Source organism: Euprymna scolopes, chromosome 28, assembly GCF_053919585.1.
Source record: "Euprymna scolopes isolate OS-2025 chromosome 28, ASM5391958v1, whole genome shotgun sequence".
In the NCBI taxonomy this organism is placed as follows: Eukaryota; Metazoa; Mollusca; class Cephalopoda; order Sepiida; family Sepiolidae; genus Euprymna; species Euprymna scolopes.
The window spans coordinates 73,312,983-73,340,152 of record NC_136509.1 but is presented as its reverse complement, the minus strand read 5'-3'; the positions used below and the strand labels follow the sequence as shown (position 1 = coordinate 73,340,152).

General features: G+C 34.3%; 1 protein-coding gene across 4 annotated transcripts in view; it reads left to right on the top strand.

Annotated features, from left to right (window-relative positions):
• LOC145249693 (plexin-B-like) overlaps window positions 1-27,170 on the top strand; it is a 575,535-nt gene that overhangs the window by 77,959 nt on the left and 470,406 nt on the right. For all 4 annotated transcript variants that reach the window (XM_080111499.1, XM_080111497.1, XM_080111498.1 and 1 more), the window contains exon 2: window positions 7,385-7,417. The gene's annotated coding sequence lies outside the window, so the exon portion shown is untranslated. The remainder of the gene's footprint in view (window positions 1-7,384; window positions 7,418-27,170) is intronic.

Genomic DNA, 27,170 nt, shown 5'->3' with positions numbered 1-27,170 from the left:
GAAAATCCTCAAAGAGAGGAAAAATCCAACTAGCATCATCAGAATTCATAGATGGACTGCGATGAATTCTGATGATGCTAGTTGGATTTTTCCTCTCTTTGAGGATTTTCCTCTAGCTGAAACAATTTGTAAACTCATTCTGGACTCATAGTAATAAACTTCCTATATACTGCTCTGACTACACATTGAGCACTCTAGTCCGGTTTTTTCACCACTGGTAAATATATATATATATATATATATATATATATATATATATATATATATATATATATATATCGACATACAGTACAATTTTGTTGTATCACAACTCATCAGTGTCGGTAGCCTAGCACTTTTTCCCAAGCCGAGGATTGAACCTAGAACCATCGCGTTGATAGTTAGCAGTTTTACCCATCGACCCACAGGAGCGGTGCCCGCAAATAACCTCGACAAATGTCTATTTTAAACAAACATTCGTCCACCACTTTTATAGTGTTCAAATCGCTTATTTACAAACAAACAGCGAGCCTCACATTTTTCAGCCAATTAAGTAGCGGGTGAGATCATTTACGACAGTGCTCTACGCAAAGAGAGGAGCTTAAAATATATTTGTAGTCATCGACATACAGTACTGTTTCGTTGTATCACAACTCATTAGTGCCGCTAGACTAGCACCTTCTCCCAAGCAAAGGATTGAACCTAGAACCATCGCATTATAGATAGGGCTCTGACAACAGAATATTCTTATCAATGTTTTGACTTTCGAGTATATATCCGACACAGTTAATCAACCGAGAACAACATTACTCTATATAAAAGCATATAAGATATCTACGGATACACACTCAAGAGTCAAGACAATGAAAAGAATATGTTGTTGTTCTAGCCCTAATAATAACAAGGTATATATTAACAATATCAAATGAATATAATTAGATAATAAAGGAAATATTAAACAATAATGATAATATTAAAACACTTATTATTTGTAGTTATGCACGAGGAATGATTGAACGGATGTATCACAGTTTATGAATTTCCAAATGAAACCATAGTATGCATAATGATACGATTAGCAAGGATAAGACTTGCACCGTTTGTTATAGCTCTTCCATTATTGGAGGTATCTTTTTAAAATTTTATTTTTTAAATAACTATAAATAAAAACGTTGGCCTTTTTGGTTAGGAAGAAAGCGTAATATCTGTTTAGAAGCTGCACTTTTCTGTGCGTAATCAGTAAAAGAGACCTCTTTCTAGACTGAGACAATTTTAATTTTTGTTCTAATTCAGAGTTGCCTTTTTTTTTTAGAGAGCTGGATTTCCTCTATATTAAATACCGACCTTTTTTTTTTTTTACATAGGTATCACCACATTATCAAGGCCAAGAGGCAACTCAAGGATAAGGGTTAAAGAGTGTACAGTAGAAATTGGACAACATAGTAATCATTAGTAATGAAAATTTGGTAAATTTGATAACTTATATGGAACGGCTCATCAAGAACTTATTTACGTTAGACTTGAACACAACCATATTGTAGTCAGCCGGAAAGCAGGAAAACGGAAGACAATTCCACAGGCGTGCAGTTCTAAGAAAGAAGCTTTGTTCATTGAATCTACGTTTAGGTTTAGGCACAGATAAAGAGTGGGGGGAATTATTGATAGTGTTTACAGCTAGACGAGTGTTTCTTGTGAAAGTTAGGCGAGGGGGGACCATAGATTGAAGCTCAGTCGAACACTTTCCATGAAAATAACGATACATCAGAGACAAACTCGCAACATCTCTTTTGTGAGATAGAGGTTGCAAGGAGGAGAAAAGGACATCTCCTACGAGGCTACGAAGTCTATTTTGAACTCTATCAAGGCAGGACAAGTCCTTGTATTTAGGTTTGCCCTTGTGGGGACACAAGTAAATCGGACTATATATAGTAATCTACGACTGCATCTGTTTTGCAAAGCTAATAATTCTTGGAGAGTTTTATCCTTTTTTTTATTTTTTATTATTTTTTTGTTTATTTGTTTGTTTTTACTAGATTGTGTGAACAGAGATTACAGAGTCCTTTTCTGGCTCTTCCATTATTGGGGGATATCTCAGGCGTTGTGATTGATCCTGAAGCCGCCTCCCTCCTTCCTCCCCTGTTAAAAGAGGGTAAGAACAGCCTGAGGATGTATGCAGAACGAAATTATTGTCTATGTTGGTTGTGTTCTACGCATGTGCAGGCGGCCTACATAGATAAATACGCAAACAAAAGGAGTGAAACATATTTGCTGCAGCTATCAATAAAACCGAAAATAAAACAAAAGAATGCATGTCTTTTCACCAGACAAATGATTGCAGGGAAATTATATTGGTGCATAGCTGCTATGCTGGAGAATGCATCCATTAAAGTCTTTTAGCGGAATCGGCAGACAGGAATTTTCGCTTCTTGTCAGAGGGAAAGGGGGAGAAGAGGTATGTGTGTCTGTGTGTATGTGTGTGTGTGCGTGCGTGCGGAGGCAGGGTCTTGCCGATAATTGACCTGGAGTTAAAAGCGAGACACCTTTCGCGCAATTCTAGTCATCACAATTAAAGACTAACGATAAAAGTCCATCTTCTTTAGAGGGTTTTGGCTGTAATTACGAATCTGTGCCAACTCGTGGAGCGTGTCAAGAAGACCTGCTTTAATCTTCTGTTACTTCTCGGGCTTTGTTTCCAACGAGCGATGCATTTTCAAGGTAGTACGGGTGCATCATACTGGGTAGTTTGAGCTGTTTGAAATGACGGAATTCAATCTTAAAAACGGTTCTAAAATAGTTAACTGAATTAACGTGCAGTTTTTACTACAATTAAGAAACTGAAAAGCAAAATATATCAGTGGAATTATTAACAACAAATTGGCTACTACTAAATTGTTTTATATATATATATATATATATATATATATATATATATATATATATAAATATATATATATATATATATATATATATATATAAGTTCCAAATAACGATGAGCTATATTATAGTCAGTGACCTTAACTACTTGCTACGGGGTGGGCTTTCTTAGCAGTGGACATTTCAATGATTTATCTAAAAACAACCGCTTGTACTCCATTTATTTACAAAAAGCCTTCCCTTGTCGCTTATATATATATATATATATATATATATATATATATATATATATATATAATGATTGCATTGTTGTTGTTTCCCAGATGCTGATCCAATGAAATCCGATGTTTTATAAAATAGTGCTCAATAACAAGCAGACCTATATATTTGCATAAATTAGCTTTATCACCATATCATTTGCAACATATGTGCAGACATGTTTCAGCTACGATTTCTTTCAAATCCAATTTTCCTAGGACGCTTGTCTCAACATACACACACACACACACACACACACACATATATATATATATATATGAAAAAGAAAGAGCATTGGCATAATGAAGTATTCCTTTTGTTTTCTTGTTTACAGTGTACGTCGTATATGACGTCATATCTGATTACATCATATACGACGACCTATGACAGTATAGCATATTACGTCATAGAGTACGTCATATATACAGCCATATATGATGTCATAGCAGATTATATATATATGGTCATAGCAGATGATCCAATCCTGGTAACGTTGGGTCTCACTGCTAGTACGTAAACATATATATATATATATATATATGAGAGAGAGACAGAGAAACAATATTTCACTTCTGTATATAAATTATCAGAAAGTATAACAGAAAATGTTTTGTAAATAAACAGATGAATATGCATCGAAATATATATTTGCTCTTATCTATGTTAATAGATCGATAGTCACCGATCTAATCGTTCACCTTTGCGCGTTTCTGTTGTTCTAAATGTGTTAGAGAAAAGCTATCTGTGTGCCAGAGCTTTTTCGCTGTCGAATTTATCGAGCATGGTTCCGCCTGTGTACGTGCTCTTGTTGTTCCCACGTACAAGTACCTGCGTGGCGTGTAATCTTACTGAATGTGACACCGATTCCGTTCTTTAAATCATCAATAAGTCGGATTGAGAATTTCCAGTGCCAGACTCTCGAGACTAGTGCAAATGCATTGCACTGTCATTAAGTGCAGCATTTTGGAGAAATCTATTTCACTCCTTCTCCGTCTTCTTCAATGCGTTTAATCCTCATTTTCTATTTATCTCCTTCTTTTTACTTCTCCCCCCCCCTCCTTTTCAGTATTTATATTTTCCCTTTTCTTCTCTTCTCTTCCTTCAATACGTTTATTGCTCTTCTTTTTTATTTCGTCTTCTTCTTTCAATGAATGCATTTTCGTTCTTTTCGCATCCATTTTTCTATACGTGTATTTTCCTTTTCTTTCTTTCTCCACCTCTCTTATTTCTATTCCTCCTCTTCAAATTTAGATACCATTCTTCTTCTTCTTTTTTTTTCTTTTTCTTTTTCTTCTTTTTCTTCTTTCGTTTTCTTCTTTTTCTTCTTTCGTTTTCTTCTTCTTTTTCCTCCCCCTCCTCCTTTTCAATGTTTATACTTCTCTTTCTTTTCCCCTCCCTTTTAATATGTTCATTTTTTTTCTTTCTTTTTTTTTCCGCTGCCTTCGTCCTTCTATGTCTTTATTTCTTTTTCCTTCTTCCTCTATTCTGTTCAATATGTTGCTTTCTACAATTTCTTTTATCTCTCATTTATTATTTTTCCTAAGTTTCTATTTTTTCTTCAATTTTGGTTTTTTTTTTCTTTTTCTATTTTCTTTCTTTCTTAATTTTCTTTACTTCTCAGTGTTTTTTTTTGTTTTTGTTTTATTTTGTTTTTAGTTCTCAAATTTCTTTCTTTTTCAATGTTCATTTTCAATCTTTCGTCATTTTCCCAAATTTTTTCGAAAGTTTAACTTTTTCTTCAATTTTTTTCTAAATGTTTTTTTCTCAATTTTTTTTTTGCCTTAATTTTCTTGATTTCTCAATTTTCTTTCCGATTACTCGTTTTCCTCAATTTTCTTTCTTTTTTGATTCTCTTTCTCTAACAAATATTTTCATTCTCAATCTCCTTATTTTTCCCATTTTTTTTTCTCTATTTTCTGTTTTTCTCAATTCTCTTTCCTTGTTCTCACTCGAGTTTTTCTTTTCTCTTCAATACTATTTCTCTCTCAGTTTTCTTTCTTTTTAATTCTCTTTCTCTAACAAATATTTTCATTCTTAATCGCCTTCATTTTTTCTCTATTTTCTGTTTTTCTCAATTCTCTTTCTTTGTTCTCGCTCGAGTTTTTCTTTTCTCTTCAATATTATTTCTCTCTCAGTTTTCATTCTTTTTTTTTTTAACATAACTCACAATTTCAATAGTTCATAATTTCTTTTTTCTCAATTCGCTTTCAGTTCCCAATTTTCTTTTCTTCTCACAAACCTTTTTTTTTCTCACTTAATTTTCATTTTATCACAGGTTTTTTTTTTCTGTTTTTTTCTTCTCACTTTTACTTCTTTCACAATTCATTCATTGACCCAGTTTTCTTTCTTAATTTATTTTCTTTCTCGTCCAGGTTTTGCTCATCTCCCTCTCAAGTTGTCCTATAATTTTCACTTCCTTTTTTCCACTCTTTGATCTCAACTGATTGACACCAATTTTCAATCCGCCATTTTTTTTCAGTCTTCTTTATTCATACTTCTTCAAATTCAAATTCCCTTGACTTACCCATCTCCTCCTCCCTACCACTTTCTTTTTCTCCGTTTCGATCTCCTACCTATCATCGTCACGACCATCTCTATATATTCCATCTTCTTTTCCTTGTAATCATCAGAAGCATCGTCGTCGCTGTCGTCAATCCTTCACTTCGAAAACTTCGATCTCTTCATCTTCACTTCACCATCTAATCATCATCATCATCATCATCATCATCATCGTTGCTATCCAGGTCCCCTCCTTCCCAATCCTCCCTCTCCTTCCCATTGTGCTCCTTTTGCCTTCACTCCAAAACCACTTCTTTTCTCCTCTTAACTCCACTTCCTCCAACTCCTTTTCATCTTGATTGCCTCCCACAGCCCCTCTTCCTTTCCTCCAGCCCCCTCCCCCAACATATAACACTTTGTAATTGAATTGCTTTCATACACTCATTAGCTCCATTGTTTTCGGCGTCTCCATTGCTTGTTCGCCATTTCCATCGATTTGAAATTCTCGTCTTGTGAAATAAAAAGAAAAATATCCGTAGAAGAAAATGGAGAAAAATAAAAAAAAATAATAATAAAATAAATAAACCCATTTTCTTTAAATAATAATAAGAATAAGAAGAATAAGAATAAGAAGAAGAAGAAGAAGAAGAAGAAGAAGAATCTATCTTATATTTCTCTTAGCCTGTGTGTCTGTTTTTTTTTTGTTTTGTTTTTTTTTCGAAAACTACTCGACTAATCCTGCTGAAATTTTGTATGTACCTTTCTTATAATAGGGTGCAGCGAACTAAGTATCATGGTATACGGTTGATGCACAGAGATTAATAGTGATTTATTGAAATTAGAATGATATTAGAAACTTCTACACGGCCTTTGTTATGATAAAGTACAGCGAACTAAATATTATATCCTTCTTATGCATAGTGAGGGACTAATAGGGATTAATCACCGCAATACCACATCTATTCTAGAAGTTTTCTCGGAAACTACGAGGCCGGTGTGGCTGAAATTTTATATGAATCTTTGTTGTGATAGGGTGGGGCGATCTATGTATTATCTGTATCTGTTCAGTGTACAGTTAGGGTTAATAAGAATTAATAAAGATTCGTCACCACAGCACCACATTTACTCTAGAAGTTTTCTTGGAAGCGTCTGCTCCGATTTGGCTGACATTTTGTATGGAAATGTTCTTATGATGCAGCGAACTAAGTATTATAGTTTCAATTCGACGTACAATTAGAGCTTAACGTGGATTAGTATTTAATGCAAAAGCATTTAGTACAAATTTAACCATATTTAACCATCAATTTCGCATCAAGCACTCGTTGTAAATCAACGGGCTATAACTTTTGCCCTATTTTTAACGAGCAAAAAAGTCTAATAAAAATAATTCTGATTTCGTATGATAACGACTTCCTGAAAAAAGATGGGATTCATCCTCAGGAGACTCTCCCTGAATTCCGCCCCCCAAACCAGGAGCTTCATAGATCAAGGGTTTTCCTAAAAATATTAGTGGTACCAATCATATCAAAGGACTGAAGACGTCCTATCAGGGATTTCTATTTTTTTTTTGTTTGTTTGTTTTGTTTTTTTTTCAAATATTCTCCCCAGGCAACGTCATACCACACCCAGTGCACCTACTAGCACCAGGCCTACTACTACTACTACTACTACTACTAATAGTAATAATAATAATTTGTTGCTTTCTTTTTCGTTTTTCTACTCTTTTTGTTCAGTTTCTCTCTTAACGATTATCTTTCTTTTCTTTTTTTTCCAGGATTTGTACCCTATCTCCTGTGCCAAATCTCTGGTAAGTTTTTTTTTTTTTGTTTTGTTTTGTTTTTTGTCTCAAAGACGGCTTTCCTTCTTGCTCCCTCCTAAATTGCCTTTCTTGTCTCCAATAATGCCTTCTTTCTCGTTGTCTCCAGGATTTTCTTTTTTCTGATTTCCAAGAATTCCTTTTATGTATCACTAAAACTTCTCGACCCCCCCCTCTCTCTCTCTCTCTCTCTCTCTCTCTCTATCTCTCTCCCTCTCTCTTTATCTTTTGTGGTTTCCGAAACTTCCATCTACTGTGTTTCCAATAATTCTTTCTTTCTTGTTTTCTTCAAGATCCCTCTCCCTTTTTCTTGTATTTAATACGTCCTTCTTTCGTGTTGTCTCAAAGACGTCTCTCTTTTTGTCTCCAAGACCTTTTCCTTTCGTTTTTTTTTTTACCACCTATTAAGACCCAGAGTCCATTCGAGGATAAGGGTTAATGAAATATGATCAGTGAGACAAAATCTCAGTGATCGTTTTAGGTGGAAATTGGGCAAAATTTGACTATTTAAGGGGGAGGGACTAACTCAACTTTTTATCGTTGTGTCCAAGACATCCCGTTTTCTTATTTCTAAAAATTCTTTCTGTTTGTCTCCCAAACTTTTCTCTTTCTTGTTGTCTCACAAACTTCTCTCTTTCTGGTTGTTTCCTAAAACTTCTCTCTTTTTTTTTTTTTTTTTTTTAGCTTTTTTTTTGTTTTTTGTTTTTTGCTGTTGTTGTAAAGTCTTGTCTTTTTCCGTTCCCCATCTTTATGGTCTTCTGTCAAACTTCTTTTCTTTTGTCACCAGGTCTTCTCTAATTTTTTTTTTTATTTCTGCAATACTTTTCTCTTTCTTTTAGCCCCATCTTTAGTTTTGTCTCCAAAAATGTCTTTGTATTATCAAGACTTATCTCTTTCGTTGTGTCTGCCAGACGGCTCACTTCTTGTTTGTGCAGAAAAACGATGTTTACATCAGTTTTCTTTCTGTGTCCAAATCCGTTTGTCTCAAGAATTCTGTCTTTCTTTTAGTCATCCAGAATTCTCTCTCTCTCTCTCTCTCTCTCTCTCTCTCTCTCTCTCTCTCTCTCTCTCTCTCTCTCTCTCTCTCTCTCTCTCTCTCTCTCTCCTAAGATCTCTCTTCGGTTTTGTTACAAGAATTTTCTATTTCTTCTTTTCCTAAGAATTCTTTCTTTCGATTTGTTCCCAAGACGTTACTACATTTATCTCCAATACGGCTTTCCTTCTGTTTGTATCTAAGACGATCCTCGATCTTTTTGTTTAAAGATTTCTGACTCTAACTTTTTGCCTTGGACTCTCACTGTGTCTCGCCTCTTTTTTTTTTTCTCTTTCGCCCTCTCTTCCCTCTTTTTAACCATGTTTTACATGTTTATCTATTGCCCAACCTATCCTGTCTCTCTCTCTCTCTCACTCCTCTCTCTCTCGCCATTCATTCTATCATTCTTAAATCTATCTCATTCTCACAGTGTGTCTCCATTCTCACTCTCACCACTTCTTTTCTCTTTCTTTTTCTACATTATTTTACGCCGTCTCCTTAACTTTCACTGTGTCTCCCATCTCTATACAATCTTTGTTTTATTTTCCATTCCGCTTTTTGCCTTTGTTTTTTTTTTGAGGGGGGGGGGGGCTTTTTCTTGTTTTGTTTTTGTTTTTTTGTTGTTTTTTTTCTCTTTCATTTTTTCCCGCCAGAATTCACATTCCTTTTCGCCGTTTATTTTTTTTTTTTCAATTTTGCCTCCATCTTATCCTTCCTCATTATCGTCTCATCATTCGTCCGTCAGGGTCGGTAGCTGCGAAAATGATGGACAACCGGGGACAAGAGGGGCGGGGAGAAGCAGAGGTAATGGTGAAAAGGAGTGCCATCATCGTCATTTCATTTTATTATATTTTATTTATCTATTTTTGACAAGCTTATATTCGCCAATCCCTATTGTTCTCTTTTATGTTTGATATACCTCAAAAGACTTGGCGCTCTTCTTTCCCACGTTCCGGCAACTGTCTCCCTATCCCTACCCTGCTTGCACCAAAAACCACCACCACCACTGTCACCATCACCATAGCCATTGTTTAGATGCAGTCCTCGTTCCGACAACCGCGTTTGACTTTGTTGGCATTATGATTGAAAATGTCGCACGTATGTCACAGTTTGATGGCAGGATTATGAACTTAAACTTTCCAAAAGCACATAGCCAGTTTAATTGAAGAACTAACCCCTTCCATGTTTTCCGCATATTTAATTTATAACCAGGTCGAGGGGAGCTGATTTGATATCTTGTGAATATTTACTAGTTTAGAAAAATAGAGAATTAATAAAAATAAGTGGCGAATAAGTGTGTGTGTGTGTGTGTGTGTGTGTGTGTGTGTGTGTGTGTGTGTGTGTGTGTGTGTGTGTGTGTGTGTAAGGTTTGTTGTTGGCGTTTTTGTAGCGATATTAACAACTTCGAAACGCTGTTATTTTTATTATTTCCGCTACGTTAGCGTTTTTTAAAGAGCTATTAGCTCTTCGTGTTATTCATATGAATTAATCGCCCTTATTTTTTTTATTTATTTTTATTTATTTTTTATTTATTTTTATTTATTTATTTTTTATTTTTTATTTGTGTTTTTATTTATTTATTTATTATTAACTATTATTTACGTGCATAAACGTATACGTATGGACATGCATGTTTCTAGCATGTCGTCAGCATAGGTCAGAATATTCCTCCCAGACTTCCTTGAATCTCTTATGCCACTCAAAAACTGAGGCTCGATTCATGCAAGATAGTCCAAAAGCTGTCTGAAGCATTCCATACATTTCTGTGACATTTTTTCCCAAGTTCAAAACAGAATTTTATTGGATATCCTTCTTCTAAAGTGTCCTCGACGCCAGATTGCATTTTGGAAATTCACCAGCCGTGACAATAAGGATTTAGCAGCGTGTATTCCAATTCCTATTGTAGCTGTTCATTTGAACCTGAAATTATAAAAATTGGTCAGTCTTCTAATAAGATTATTGCAATAGCGTACTGAATTTTTAAAGTTTACGAAAATTTTAAATGTCTGTACAAAATTTTGGAAGCCTTTTTAAGGCACCTCGAATGTATGTATGTATCTATGTATGTATACATGCACACACGCACTGTGAGTAAGGATTAATCGGGCAATCAAAATATTCAGTTAAAATAAATATTGATTGATATTTATGTAATATATTACATAATATATTGACTTCTGATGAATATATAAGAAGATAGCAGAATAAAAAATACATATTTGATGAGTCACAATATATATATATATATATATTAGTGATGGAACGATGCCAATATTTTTCCCTATTCCGTGCTAAATTCCCGACTCCGATTCTTTATAAATCTCTAATTATTGAACTATAAGATTTTTATTTCCCCTGGTTTTTGTAAAAACACATGTTAAATATACAGCTATTTTCCAAAACATGAAATTACACTTGTAGAGGATGCTCTATAGATTTTAGCTTTAATAGTATTTAAAAATCAATAAATATTTATTATTGTATAATTATTACCAGCCATGGAAGCATCTGCTTTAAACAAAAATCAAATAAAAAAGACAAACGAATCGTTTTGGCATCGGAAAATAGGCATCAATTTCTCCGATACCTATCCCAATACCCCTAAATCTTCCGATTTTTCCGATTCCGATTAATCGTTCCAACACTAATATATATATATATATATATATATATATATATATATATATATATATTAGTAATGTGATTGATAATTTAAAATTCAAATTAGAATTAAAAATAAAAAATCTGTTTCATAAGAAGGAACAACAACAAAGTCAATCATTTGTACGATCGTTTCAGAAACGATGTTTTTATTGTGACAAACATTAAGCCACAGACAATAATTTTGGCATATAGTATTTTTAAACAAAGTCTCCTCGTCAGCAAAAGTATTGGGTGTTTTTTTTTAATGTAAAAGACACCATAAATAAACCTAGCAATTTTTAAGTAAGGCAGATATATCTGGAAAAATAAAAACTAAGTATATATATATATATATATATATATATATATATATATATATATATATATATATATATATATACACTAGCTAGCCGCTCGGCGTTACCCGGGCGTAAAATATGCCTTAATATAATATTTTAATTCATGCAGATTTTGTATTTATTATTACAGAGTCAATTCTCTATCGATTATTATATTGTACCCAATACATAGAAGTGATTTCGAAAGTAAAGAGAAGCAAATAATTTAATCAATAAGAGTCGAAACCAAACATATAACTCTTTGGTCTTATTTGGTATTTTCTGAGCCACGTCAGAATAAATATAAAAAGTTTTAAAAAATAACATTGTATAACATAAATGTATATTTACGCATGCTTAGAAGAGCAATTAATGTCGACTTACCTCTGTCAAGTTCAAACTTTTCAATTTTGACCCCTTGGTAGCTATTTTTACTGGCTAAACACCAAATTGACTTTTTTCTAAAGGTCTAAATCCCCTTTATATTAAGTTTCTGGCCGTTAGTTTGGTAGAGACTATTCTCACACAGACTAGGTCACTAATATATATAGAGAGAGAGAGAAAGAGAGACAGAGACAGACAGAATAAGTAAGCGGTAAACCAAATTAATCCATGATCATTTACATGCGTTTCAAGTATTCAAACAATAACATAAATTTGTGTACGATCGTTTCAGAGATGATGTCAAATTTATTAATACACAATCTTATCATTAGCACAAGGATAAGGTTAACAGCTAAGTAACAATTCACTAAAAGCATCATAAAAATTTTCTAACTCCAGACGGTTTTTTCGCGATATCAGATAGTGACATATATCACCGAAATATTTTATTTCAAACAAATATTTGTTTATATGCCATTATTTTGCGTTGTATTTTGACTTATAAACGTAGTTAATACCTATTACATTTATATATATATATATATATATATATATATATATATATATATATATATATATATATATATATATACATGTGTGTGTGTGTTAATTTAATCACCGTTTTTTTTTCTTTTTAATCGTTATTCCTTTAATAATTTGTGAAATGTTACGATAAGTCGCCCCCTCGCAACACTGTCGTCTGGATCTTGCGTACAGATATATCATTTCTATGTTATCATTACTAAACTTCTATAATTTCTTCCTAGATATTTAATTAGTTCTAATTTTTCAAATTAAAGCGGTTTTCTTAATTTAATTCAGACTTAATCCCCACCTCTCTTTCCCCTCGTCCATTTTCTTCCTCCTCATCCTCCACCTTCTCCCTATTCTTTAGTTGCACAAGAGAGAAATGGAAACGTGAACTCTGATTGGTCGAGCGAGATCACATGTTAAGTTACAGAAGGAAATCTGGAAATAGCCGTTCAAATAAGTTAGTAAAAAGAAACTGAGTCTGGTATCATAAAATAATGCTTTTAAAACCCAATTGCCGCCTGGAAAAATGGGATAAGTCAGTATAAGATCCTCGGAACATATAACAGAACTGTTTGGAACGGATCCCCTTATTTAGTCCTTCAAATCTTGTCCGTAGCTGAAGACTTGATGCTTCGCCAGGGCTATCAAGGGTATGTTTTTATTGTGACGCCATCAATAGATGGATTGCCTACCACGGCTTCAGAGAGGTCCATCTACCCTCGAGAGAAGGATAGACCGCCCTAGTTTCCCCACATAGTATTTTACCTCGCGGTACATACAGCGCCTCATTGAGTTTGGCCAGTACCAGATGGGTGACCATTTGGGAAGGCGAGACGCTGTATGTACCGCGAGGTAAAATATATATGAAGAGAAAGATACCATATATATATATATATATATATATATATATATATATATATATATATATATATATATATATATAATTAGTTTTGTTTTTTTTTGGAAAAAGAAATCTAGCACAGTGCTCAATTAAAAGGAAAATCCGAAAATAAGAGCGCATTTATATATTGTGTACAGAAAGTTGTTAGATGAGACAAGTCATTGGTACCGTCGGTTTCAAGCCCGATTATTAGGACGGTTTAAGATATCCCTATCACGCTCTCTTCAGCCAATACTCATCTCCGAGATGAGTATTGGCTGAAGAGAGCTTGATAGAGATATCTTAAACGGTCCTAATTATCGGGCTTGAAACCGACGGTACCAATGACTTGTCTCATTTAACAACTTTCTGTACACAATATATATGTGTGTGTGTGTGTGTGTGTGTGTGTGTGTGTGTGTGTGTGTGTGTGTGTGTGTGTGTTAGATTCTCCGAAGAAATAGAAAAAATAACAAAAAGTTATTAGTTGTTTTCTTCAATTGTTTGTTTTTATGTTTCTATTTTCTTTCTTCATTTTAATATATTTTTATCCACTTTACGTGAACATAATTGCTATCTGTCCATCTGTCCATTTTTTTTACACAACCTCATATTGCAAACACGTCTTATTTGAAACACGCTTTTTTTGTTCGTTTGTTTCTGTTGTTGCTTTTGTTTTTAGAACTCGTATGGTTTTTTGTTTGTATCCCAAACAAATACAACTGAATAGAAAAATGGTCGACATGAATTTCAAATATACTACAATTCAATAAAAAAAAAAGAAAAAAAATCTAAACCATTTCAAAGAGAATAATTCTATTTGAGAGTCTACAATAGAATAATGGTTGTGACGTGTTTGGTTGTTTAAAAACTTACATGCTTTGCCCCCATTAGTTGGATGAATGCTGACATCGCAAGTTAAAATAGAAACGTAATGAAACAAAGCACACAAGGGCAGATATAAAAGATATACGTATGGAAACCATAATACAGGAAATGCTTTTGAAACAGTTTGCGACTTAATTAAAAGACTAACTAATCTGATACTCTCGATTTAAATATGTGTGTTGCAACGTGCAAATTTCAAATTATTATTTTTAGTTTATATTAATAAAATTTACTTGGACAAGTAAGGCATGCATGGTTCCTTGCGAGTGCACAGTGAACAAAACATAAAACAATGACTAAGTTCAGCATTTGCCTCCACCCCCATTTAGACACAAAAGTACCCAGGGGAAGTCAAATCCTGGTGAAAATGAACAAACGGTTCAGTTTAAGGCCTTAACATATGTAAATTTGAGTTCTGCACCATGCAAAAAAAGAAATAACTAAGTCCATCATTCCCCCCCCATTAAGCCCCAAAAGTCCCCAAGGCCTTAACATATTTAAATCTGAGTTCAACACCATGCAAAACAGTTAAGTAGACATACACAGACAATTTTGCACAAACATGGTAATAGTTCCAAAAATGGAGTATTTTTATTTGCCCTAAAAGAGCCCCTGGGGCACACCCAAGAGTTATCGCGAAGTATAGACAAACAAAATTATATAAAAATAAGTTAGTTACAACTTTTCAGAAAGTTTTATAAAAACCCAAGGCATCATTTTTTTTAATAAGCATAAAAGTGTGAATTTGAACCATTTTGTCCCGAAAGGCACCTCTAGGGGGTGCAACCGGTGTTTTGTCGGAAAATCCATTCTATTTCCTTTTTTACTCCTAGCATGTTTAATGTTTGTGCAAAATTTTAAAAAATTCCAAGGCGTAATTATTGAGAAAAGTGCGGACGGATGAACGGACGAACGGACAAGAGTGAATTTACAAGTCCACCCTCCTTTTGTCAAGGAACCAAAAATCGTTTCTAAATGTTTTAGATGTTTTCATCTTTCTACACTTTTAGAGGTTGAATAGTCAACCCATCAGTGCAGATAACACTCAAAATATAATTGAGAATTACTACAGATTTCTACTCAGTCGTGGCTGACGGAACGAGAGCACGCTACCCCCATGGATTAAATACTTGATTCCGTTTGAAATTCCGTGCAGATCTGTATCATAAAGAAATGCAACAGAATGGAAAAATGGATTTTACATATCCTACAATTCAATAAAAAAAATAAAGTAATTCTATTTAAGAGTCTGGAATAGAATAATGGCTGTGAAGTTGTTGGTTCTTTGCTAACTGATATGATTAGGTAAGGGGAAAACAGTCAGCAGGAAAAGAGTTCCACAGGTATGCAGTTCTTGGTAAAAAAACTACTGGAATAGGAAGATGTATGACAATGAGTTATCAAAACTACTAATGAGTCAAATGGGCGGGAACAAAGGAAGTAGTGAATAAATGAAGCAATTCTGCAAAATACATTTCATAATAGAACTTAAAGAAGAGACTGAGACTAGCCACTTCATGTCTGTGAGAGAGAGGAGGTAGAGAAGCAAACACATTGCAAATATGTCTGTGAACCTTATGAAGAACCTTTCACGAGCCTAAATATGACAACAATACTCGATGCATAGTCTGATAAATCTCAAGAAGAAAAAGGGACATGACTACGATTGAAAGACAACAGCTGAGTCTTAACAGGGTTAAACGAATCAATCCATTTCTTTCCCAAATTCACAACCGAACCCAAGTCAACATCTAGATCAGCTGCATAATACAACTGATACCAAAGAGATTGTCTAGAAGAAACACCAGAATAGAAATTGGTATCATCTGCATAGATGTTAATCTTCAGAATAACATTCCCTGGAACATCATCGATATAAAGAAGAAACAATGTTAAGCCTAAAATAAAACTTTTATTAGTTTGCTGAATGTTGACAACACAAGCGAAAATAGAAATGTAATAAATAGGGCTGTGACAACAGCATATTCTTTTTATTGTTGTATTCTTGAGTATATATCCGATAATATCTTGTATATTTTTATATAGACGGATGCGGTTCTCGGTTGATTAACTGCGTCTAATGGTGTCGGATATATACCCGAGAGTCAAAAGAATGAAAAGAGTATTCTATAATCACAGGCCTAGCAATGAAACGAAATACACAAGACAAATATAAATGATATATCTACCGAAATTGTTTGTATGAGAGGGAGAGTATTCCCTATGGACTCGGAAACGACTCGGCCGACTTTTTTTTTTTAATTTCATACAAATATACTTTATCTGTGTGCCAATGTTTTCAGATAGATTTTGTATCGAAACGACCCCGATAAGTATCAAAAGTTGATAATCTAAAAAATCCGAGTAAACTAGAAAGAGTTCGATTTTGACCAAAGTTAACACTCTTATACAGGCTAACATAGGAGCATGGGGGGGGGCAGAGAGAAAAGAGCCGTGAACATCTTCTCTTGAAAAGAATTTTGTATTGCTGACGTTCGGATTGTTCGGTGTGACATTGGTGGCGAGAGGTCAGGTGTGGTCGATTGGAAAAGAAGAGGGCAGAAATGTGCTGTTGTCGAGAGAGTGAATCACTCCTTCCCGAACCCCAGAACTGAATCTTGATTATAACGCTAGGAAGTGCATTTTAGAAGTTTTATCAACGCACAAGCAGAAGGGTCTGGCGTATAAAACCAACAGTAGGTTCTTTGATAAGACACAGCTACTTTCAAAATGAGTGTTTTTGTTTAGAAATTATTCTTAACTTTTGCAGTAAATCAAACCATTATTTACAATTTTATCAAATCAACCGTCGTTTTTCCACAGTGCAATGTAGACTATAATGTATTTTCGACTAAGTTACTATAGGAAGACATGTGATGCTTCCTTCCAATGCATTGCTGTGGATCCCCAACTAAAGCAAGCAATCAATCGATTTGATTGAAAAATAGGCAATTTCACTGATTGTGATGACACTAAAAGTATTGTAAGCATAGGACATTCGTTAATCCTCATTTAACCCCGTACAACGTCGGGTCTCTCTGCTAATATACATGAAATGCCTTTCAAACAGTTTGCAGCTTAATTAAAAGACAAAATTACTGTCGATTTAAGTATGGCAGTATGTGTGTGTTAGAACGTGGAACTATGTTTATATTGACGTAGTTTTTACCAAACGGTGGCTAATTATTTAACGCCATATGCTGGAAATTCAGATCGTTCCACAGAAAAACTTCGATCTAACCTACACCTGACCTTACATCTAAACTTCTATCCCTGTAACATGGTACATATGAGCGCATGGGAAGATATCGGCGGCAGCGAAGGATAGCTGGCTTGCGGCGAGATTAGCAACAACAGCAGCAGTAGGCGAAAAACGTGCATATGAAAATTCGAAAGTGTGCGCGAGAAGAAAAAGGAAAAAACGACAAAAATGCAGCATGTGCTCGGGAGAGTGGCAAAGTGGACGTCGAAGAGAATGAACGTGTAAATGCGAGGCCGAGGCGTGCGGTCAGAGGAAGGAGAAACGCACCAGATAAAATGGACGTGTGGCAGCGAGAGGCTTTTTAAGTGGTGCCGAAAGCAATGCTAATAAATTCTTTTGCTAAAAAGAGAAAAATGCCGGATGTAACGTGACCGTTTGAGGGAAGCTATGTTGCTCTCCATTGGTGAGATTGAGACCCCCTAAACCCTGAGTGAGGCCGGGTAAATATACTGAGATTGTCTGTTGAACGTAAGTGTGCCCCGGACAGCGGCAGATGACCTGTCAAAAGGGATGAGCATTGTACTTATAGAAAAACAAACATAAATTTTATTGTTTAAAAAACCAATGACAGAAAACGTCAGAATAGTGTAGAAACGAGATTTGTACTTGTTAGCCTGAGAACCCGGCTCAGACGTTCTGGGTTTCTGAATAGAGAAAATTGACAGGATTTGACCCCTGAGGGCGTGTGAAAGGATTTCATTTTTGGTCTTAGATTTTCGAAACTATGGACGATTTGTGGAACTGCACACACACAAAATGGCTGGAGATTCCCCTCTTGACGTGTTGAATTTTGGTTGGTTCAGCAAATCGCCGGAGCCCAACCCGTGACCTTAGTATAAGAACGCATACTCGGGTCGGAAGACGCAGATTGAAGGCAATTCTTGACAATGAAACCCACTCCCAGAACGCCCGAGACCTCCCTGACCGCCATTCCGTGGACGAAGAATAAGATTTTTGTGAGACTTAAAATGTTTTGGTGAACTGACAATGTACATATGTAAAAATCTGTAACTTTTGTGAAATTAACTTTTCGTAGCTAGAAACCCTGAGTTTGTCTTCTTTTCCGGCGCGCATGCGCAGCTTTACTTTTGCTTTTCAGCAGAAATCAACACAGAGCTGAGACGCAGAGAATTTTTGTGAAGACCTCCCGGAAGAAGACGATCACAAGCCACAGTTTCCGATGAGGTTAGAGATCAGTTGCTGACCTGAGCACGGGAGGCTGCCACATTTATTTATATTTGTTTTATCTGTTTGTTCCTGCGATAAGCGTAATGGCCACGTTACATCCCTTGACTCAGAGAGATTCTGAGCAGGTTTATATCCGTTGCATATTTACAGGCTGACATTTTGAGATAAAATGGGCGTGCCACACAGCGATTACAATTAATTATGTCACCATTACACATTTCTCGTCTCCAGTTGAAATTATATAATAAACAAGCTGAGCATGCGAGGTTCCCCTCCACGAGTGAAAAAAAATACTTTTACCATGACTAATGTTTGTGCAAATTTTTAAAAATCGAAGGTGTTGTTATTGAGAAAATTGCAAATAAAATAACGGACGAACGATTTGAGGGCAATTTTATCCCTATAATGCCCCCTAGTGGAGTAACCAGAGTTATCCCAAAAAAAATCCGTCCTGGTAGAAAATTACACCATAGCTAATGTTTGTGCAAATTTTTTAAAAATCTAAGGCGTGGTTATTGAGAAAAATGCGAGAAAACGAATGAACGGGAGTGAATTACTAGGTCAAAACCCTCCTTTGTCGGGGAGTTTATAATATTTTTTGATTTATACAGAAGCGTTTATGTCATACCGTTCACAAAGATCACATTAGATGTAAAAAAAGAAAAAAAAACATATCTATTACTATGGTTATATATTTACTTAGTATGATATCATATGGCTCATTTAAGTATGGGAGCATTTGCAAACGAACTTAACTGTTACTGGGTTCATCATACCTCCATGTAGTATGAAACCACACTGTCCATTTAAGCACGAGAGCATATTAGTATGCATTCATTTAGTCGCTCGTATAACTATGACTGAGTATGTTAATAAGTTCGTTTTAGTAATTTTTCAATCGAAATTGTAGGCTTTTAATATCAATGTAAGTGCGAGGAAAAACTAGAAATTTATACAGATATAAGTATTTAATTTAAGAAAATTACTTGAGGCTGGGGATGAGTACGTGTTGTCCTCTTGCCCTTATTCTGTCTTTTTCAACTGCACTATTCTTTCGCTCTTTCTCTCTCTCTCTCTCTCTCTATCTCTCTCTCTCTCTCCCTATATATATATATATATATATATATGATGTTCTTTATTATTTCATCTCTCTCTCTCTCTCTCTCTCTCCCTATATATATATATATATATGATGTTCTTTATTATTTCATCCTCAAGTGTATCAACTTAATTCATTACAAGTTGTTTTAATAGACGGGATAACGATTATCCGCCCATATCATGAGATAACTAAAGTTAAAATCTTTATCCCGTCTATGGAAACAACTTGTAATGAATTAAGTTGACTACAACTTTGATGTGTTCAAGTCCAACATAAACAAATTCCTGACAAATCGCCCTCCTTAAGTAAGACACTTTGTCGAATCTCCAATCCTGACGATTACTACGATTACTGTACATGCAATAACCCTTATCCCCGAGTAGCTTCCGGATCTTGATAAGTGGTGCCCTCCATGTAAAAAAAAAAAGAAATAATAGTTAATACACTATAGGTTGAAATAATAATAAAAAACATATTGGCCATTCTTTATCCTTTTTTTTTTACCAAATATATCTCTCAATATATATATATATATATATATATATATATATATATATATATATATATATATATATATATATAAGGTCTGACGAGGCTGTTAGATCGTAAACATGGTCAAACATCTGAAACATATGTAACCAAACAGATAAAACGGTAATAAACAAAAATAATAATAAAATAAAACACATATTTGCTCTGCAATATTATTGAGCACTCTTTTCAGGTATTTACTAATTACCAGTTTTACCATATATATATATATATATATATATATATATATATATATATATATATATATACAGAGAGAGAGAAAGAGCGAGGTAGGGAGAGAGAGAGAGAGAGACCTTATTTCCTCTAGCAACTTCATCTTTCGCTTTTTAGTTCACAGAATTCTTAATGTACATTAGCCGTTTCATGTCTGATTAGAAACTAAAAAATCTAGACTAGATTTTCTGGGTTAGTGTGAGAGTCATTACTGACATTTTTTATTAGGAATACTCTGGAAGCAAACTCGATCCTGTAAGAAGTTTATCTTTCCTAAATTCCATCTGAAGACGTTATCTTAAACCCCCATTGTGATTTTGAAAATTTTTCTTCTTTTTTTTTTTTGTCTTCACTGTTGGAAGCTGATTTTATATGGAGAAAAAATAACAAAAATTGCTATAAGAAGAGGCCCACGTATTTCCTTTCCCTTTAAACTCAACCCCACTTTCGTGCATCCATGTCAGTATTTTAGAAACACTAGAAAAAATATGACTCGTTGGGTCACAAATTGAAATCGGGATTGTTCTATAAGAAGAAAAATGGGTTTGCAATGTCAGTTAAATATAAAAATATAAAGATAGAATACAAAAATTCTGTTCGCTATATCTACCCCCTTCTCTCTCTCTCTCTCTCTCTCTCTCTCTCTCTCTCTCTCTCTCTCTCTCTCTCTCTTTCTTCCTTTAATATTACACACGTTTACACACGTAAACCCAACACTATGTACGTCGCAAGGAACATAAACAAAGTAATAATTCGACTCCTTTCTTTTCTGTAACAACGATATAAACTTCCTCATTCTCCCACCACGCGTGACTTCTCGTTACGACCGCGACGTCACCCACGTTTCTAACGCCTGTCTTCTCTAACGCCTGTCTTTTCGAACGTGCTCTTCTCTAACGCTTGTCTTTTCGAACGCGCTCTTCAACGTGCCGAACGTCATCGCCGGTCTGTGCTCAGACTCTTCGTGTAGTCTTTTCCTTCACACACAGCTCGACATTTGCATACGCGCATCTGCGCTGTTACATCTCTCCCTTTCCTTCTCTCTTCAGTGATGGTATAAATATTACTACTTGTGGTGATATTCCTTTTTGCTCATGGGAAGCAATAGTTACAATGCTTCCGAGAGTAAATCCAAGTTTGCCTTTCAACGATTCAGAAAGTGTATGTTATAGATTGTTTATTACCAACTGATGAAGAAAAATTCTAATGATATCAGTTGACTTTGGATCAAAATTTAAATGATATGGTTGAATTTATTCAAAATTAAATCGTTATCAACATTATTTTGAATCATAAAATTATTGACACATCGACTTCTATAACATCCAAACAAAACTTTATCATATATCTATTTCTATCACTTAATTAGTTTATAGGTGAATCCTCTAGAGACAAATATATAAACATATCCAACAGAAATTGCTCTATCCTTTACGGACATTATATATATATATATATATATATATATATATATATATATATATATATATATATATATATATATATATATATATATATATATATATATCGTACTGTGTGCTTTATATAAGTAGAAAAAGTCAAGATATTGTAGAATTCAATTTACAATATTTTATTCAAAATAAGGAATACGAAATAAAGGGGAAAGTTTCCTTATCTCATGGAGTTTCAAAGAAGGCTCTTCTCTTCAAAGGAAAACGTTAGATAAGTATCTATTTTTGCTGGTTAGCTCAATTTTTGAAAACATTCGGGAAAGAACATTGAAATATGAGCATATGTTTATAGATAAAATGAAAAGGAATACGCTGCAAAGTCCAATATGTATGGTTGCAAATATCCAGTGATATCCAAAAGTTAGCAAAAAGAGTTCCTAATTTTTAAATACCTACAGACACTAGTGTTTCATCCTTTCAGGAATCATCAGTGCAGGATGACGCGGTTACTACCGGTTGAGAGATTCATCTCTGGTTCCATTAGCAAGGAACAAACCCCATGGCAAACCTTAATCACGAGAAATATCGTTGAAATTTAAACATTTATTTTTGAATGCCGAGGCGTCCGTATATAGTGATCTAATGATCATGCAGAAGTTCAAGTGAACAGACATCATGATCTGCGCCTGCGAGCTTAAATGGCCGACTTTATTTCAACGATCAACAATAGGAACGGAGTTCTTAAAGGGGCTGATATATATATATATATATATATATATATATATATATATATATATATATATATGTTATGAGAAAAATAGAAAAAAACGAATGAAATTATTAAAAAATCAACGTTTCGTCCTTATTTCAGAGGACATCTTCAGGATAATTGAAATAAAAAATACGCACACATATGTTTGTCCTTCCCGACATGGGTAGGATTCAAGAACTGTCTTTTTCGCACGATCTATGACTTTTTCTTTTCTTACATTTTTATTTTTTATTTCAATTATCCTGAAGATGTCCTCTGAAATACGGACGAAACGTTGATTTTTTAATAATTTCATTCGGTTTTTTCTATTTTTCTCATAACATAACGTCAACCACCGCTGGTATTTTTTCATTCCTTATATATATATATATATATATATATATATATATATATATATATATATATATATATATATGTATATGTATCGATCCCTGGGGTTGCGATTTCAAATTATGCTAGTTTCAGCCACGCTGACTGATAAGTTTTAAGACGACGAAATATGTGTCCGTCAAAAATTATATTTTAAATATATGTAATTAAATATTTATGTAACCCATTAACCGCTTTTTGTGTGATTTTTGTGTTTTTATCCAATTTTCTTTCATTGTTGTTATTAAAATGTATAAAACTACAAAAAAAATGTTTTTACTTGAAAACGAAAGGTAAATCAATTTCGTTTTCAGTTAATTAGATAGACAAAGAATAAAAACAATCAAGAAGAAACAATTCTATTTTCATTTAAATAATTGCGTTTCAGTAAAAAGCGAATTAATAAAATATTTTATTTATTTGACAGTTCTCTCCTTCTCTATCTTAGTCCCCCTCTCTATCTTTTCCATTTCAGTTTCACTCCCTCTCTTTTCCTTTCATTCTCTCTCCCAGCCTCCTCCCTTTCTTACTCTTTTCCTTTACTACTCTCCCTCTCCCCACCTCTCTCTCTCTCTCTCTCTCTCTCTCTGCTCCTTCTGTTTCTTTCTTTTCATTCTTTGACTCTCACAGTCTCATTCTTCTTCCCATTCTGTCATTCACTCTCCTCCTACCTCATTCTCTCACTAGCCTTTTTTTTTCTTTTTTTTCACCCCAAATAAGGCACATTGTCACTTTGGTGTAGGGGGATACCATCAGGGACATAAGTTGCAGGGATACTATGTAGGGAGTTGAGCAGCAAAGTGTCTGTTCACATTACACTTGAACTTCTGCATATCAGTACAGTTGGAGAAGCAGGAACCCGGAAGGGAATTCCAAAGTTTAGCAGTTCTATGGAAGAAACTATTAGAGCAGAAGGCTTTCTTGCATCTAGGGATCTCTACTCTGTGTGGTCTGCTTGTCGGGTCTGTCGGAGGCATTTACATCGAGGGGGTACAAGTGCGAGTAGATCGTCGGAGCAGAGGGATGCAACATTTCATCGATGTGACAGAGGTTGAAGCTTAGATGACAGTTCAAGACCTATCAGGTTAGCGACTCTCTTTTCATCCCTGTCCTGGAGTGAGAGACTAGCAGCAGATGCACCGGCCCAAATGTGACAACGATACTCCATAAATGAGCGAATGGTGGTCTTATAGAGGTACATTATTATATTAATTCCTATATATCTATATATCTATAAAAGTGAACGTGTCTGTCTGTGTGTCTGTGTGTCTGTGTACATTTCCCTACGCAATAACTCTGTCAATTTTTAGCCTATAGACTCGAAATATGAAATACCGGGTACTGAGATTTGGGAAAATCGATGTGACGGGTGTCAACCAAAAATTTGGCTGTTAAGGGGTCAACTTTCAACGATTTGACCTTTAAGAACTCTACCAAACTCCTCCGACAATTTTGGGTCTAGACACTTGAAATTTTAGATATAGGTTCCTTGAACCTGGATCTAACTTAATAAAGTGATTTGAGCCCGAAACTATAAATGTTAAGAGGTCATAATAAGGGTCAAAGTTTTAAAAAATCAACCATTTTTTTTTTGTTTTTTTGCTTTTTTTGCACAGCATACACCTCCAAACACCCGAGCAACGCCGGGCACCCCTGCTAGTATATATATATATATATATATATATATATATATATATATATATATATATATATATATATATATATATATATATATATATATATTATATATATATATATATATATATATATATATATATATAATCTTTGGCATTGCAGACGATTTTTCCATTGTTGCAACTAGATTTTCGAAAGGTCACAGATCAACTGATATAGTTCGACTACTAGTGCAAAAGACTTTCAAGAGTTTGTAAAATTCCACTGATGACCTTTGAAAAACAGTGCGAAATTATGAGATGATGACTACAATTATAAAAGATAACTGCTTCTCATATCTGATGTTTGATAGAAAGACGTGTAAATACAAAATACTATTCATTTACATGTATATATATATCTATCTATATATCTATAAAAGTGAACGTGTCTGTGTGTGTACATTTCCCTACGCAATAACTCTGTAAATTTTCAGTCTACAGACTTGAAATTAGATATACAGGGTACTGAGATTTGGGAAAATCTTTGTGGTCGGTTTTCGGCCAGAAATTTGGCTGTTAAAGGGTCAAAGTTCAACGATCTGACCTTTGAGAACTCTACCAAACTCCTCCGCCAATTTTGGGTCTAAACACTTGAAATTTTAGATATAGGTTCCTTGGACATGGATCTAACTTAATAACTTGATTTGAGCCCAAAAAAATGTTAAGGGGTCATAATAGGGGTCAAAGTTTAAAAAAATTGACCGCTTTTTTTCTTTTTTTTGCTCAACGTACACCTCCAAACACCCAGGCAATACCGGGCTGAAATGCTAGCATATATATATATATATATATATATATATATATATATATATATATATATATATATATATATATATATATATATATATGAATTCCTTTGTAAACTGACTATATACACAACATACAAATTCTTATTTCATTAGACTATATATATATATATATATATATATATATATATATATATATATATATATATATATATATATATATATATATCCCCTCTGAGCCATGTGGGCAAATTGCATTGTTATGATGACGTATGCATTTATGACCTGAAATTTTCATCTCTCGGTCGCAAATATTGTCTGTATGAAACTCTAAGAAAGCAACCTTTCTCATGGGCGTGCGTCAGAAGCAGAGACGCGTCATTGAATTCCTGGCAAAAGTACGTTGAGAATGGTGGTGACTATGTATAAAAATAAATTCTGTAGCGCAAAGGTCGTTTATTTTAATGCTACCACTCCCATCTTTGGAACTCTTCAACTTTTTGAGTTAAAAATTGAATTAGTAGGTTATACTTTTGGAACGACCCTTGTATGACAAAACGCGCTCCTGACACTCATGCACAACCATCGTTCATCGTTGGTAAATGTGTATTGAGAAAGTTGGTGAATATGTGCAAAAAAAAAATTCTGGGACAGAAAAAGTAAAACCTGCTTCTTGAATGTTTTCCATTAATAGATTTCTTCTTGCAAAAGCAATATTTGATGTTGATTCACCATTTTTTTTTTTTTTTTTTTTTAGTATTATTCCATATTCCAGTAACGAAATAATGTATTTTAATTAAATTATCATGAAAAAATATTTTACCACCTCTTCATCTTCTTCTTTTCTCTTATCACAATCTCCTCTCTTTTTCTTCTTTCATCCTCTCACCTTTTCTTTACACACACACTCTCTCTCTCTCTCTCATTCCTCTCTTTTTCAATAATGACCTAGACAGATTGTCAAATATATACACTAGCACGGAGACCCGACGTTTTCCAGGATTGAATGATGATCAACAAATGTTCCACCATCAATTTATTTATTGCAGACTATTATCAGGTCCTAGATATGACCTAAAACTATATCCAGTGGTGAGGCCCCAGGAGTGTGGAGCCACCTTTTTAATTGCCATTGCTCCCAGATCCAGTCTGACTCGGAGTGGTAGTACCTGTTAGGGTCTCAACTATGGGTTAAATAGGAACCGACTTGAAAACAACAAATATATTCTATTAAAAAAAAAATTTTCAAAATCTTTGGATTTGCCATTAACGAACCTGAAAAGGGTTGATATGCCGTAAAACAAAAACAACTAAATCAACCAACCAGACTATTATCTTCTTTTATTTAGTTATTGTTTCACGACGTTTCGGCAAACTATTCCTCTGGCCTTCGTCAGATAGTAACGTCGGGTGGTAAGATTCAATGTATCTATCCACTGCACAATGGATAGAGACGTTGAATCTATACAGTTCCAGGTGAGCATTGTCTGAAGATAGCGGTTTCAATCCTACCCAAAACATGCCAGAAGCTTACTTGGCCAAAACGTGGTGAGACAAAAAAAAAAAACTATGGAAGGCAGTAATTGCTGAGAATGCAGTTAGGAGATTCAGAGTTCCTGTCCCATCGCGGTCACCACCTGACGAAGGCCACAGGCATAGTTGGAACGTTTTGAAGTAACAACTAATTAAAAAATGAGGATAACAGTCCACAATAAATAAATTAATAAATAAAACTCATCTCAATAATGAATT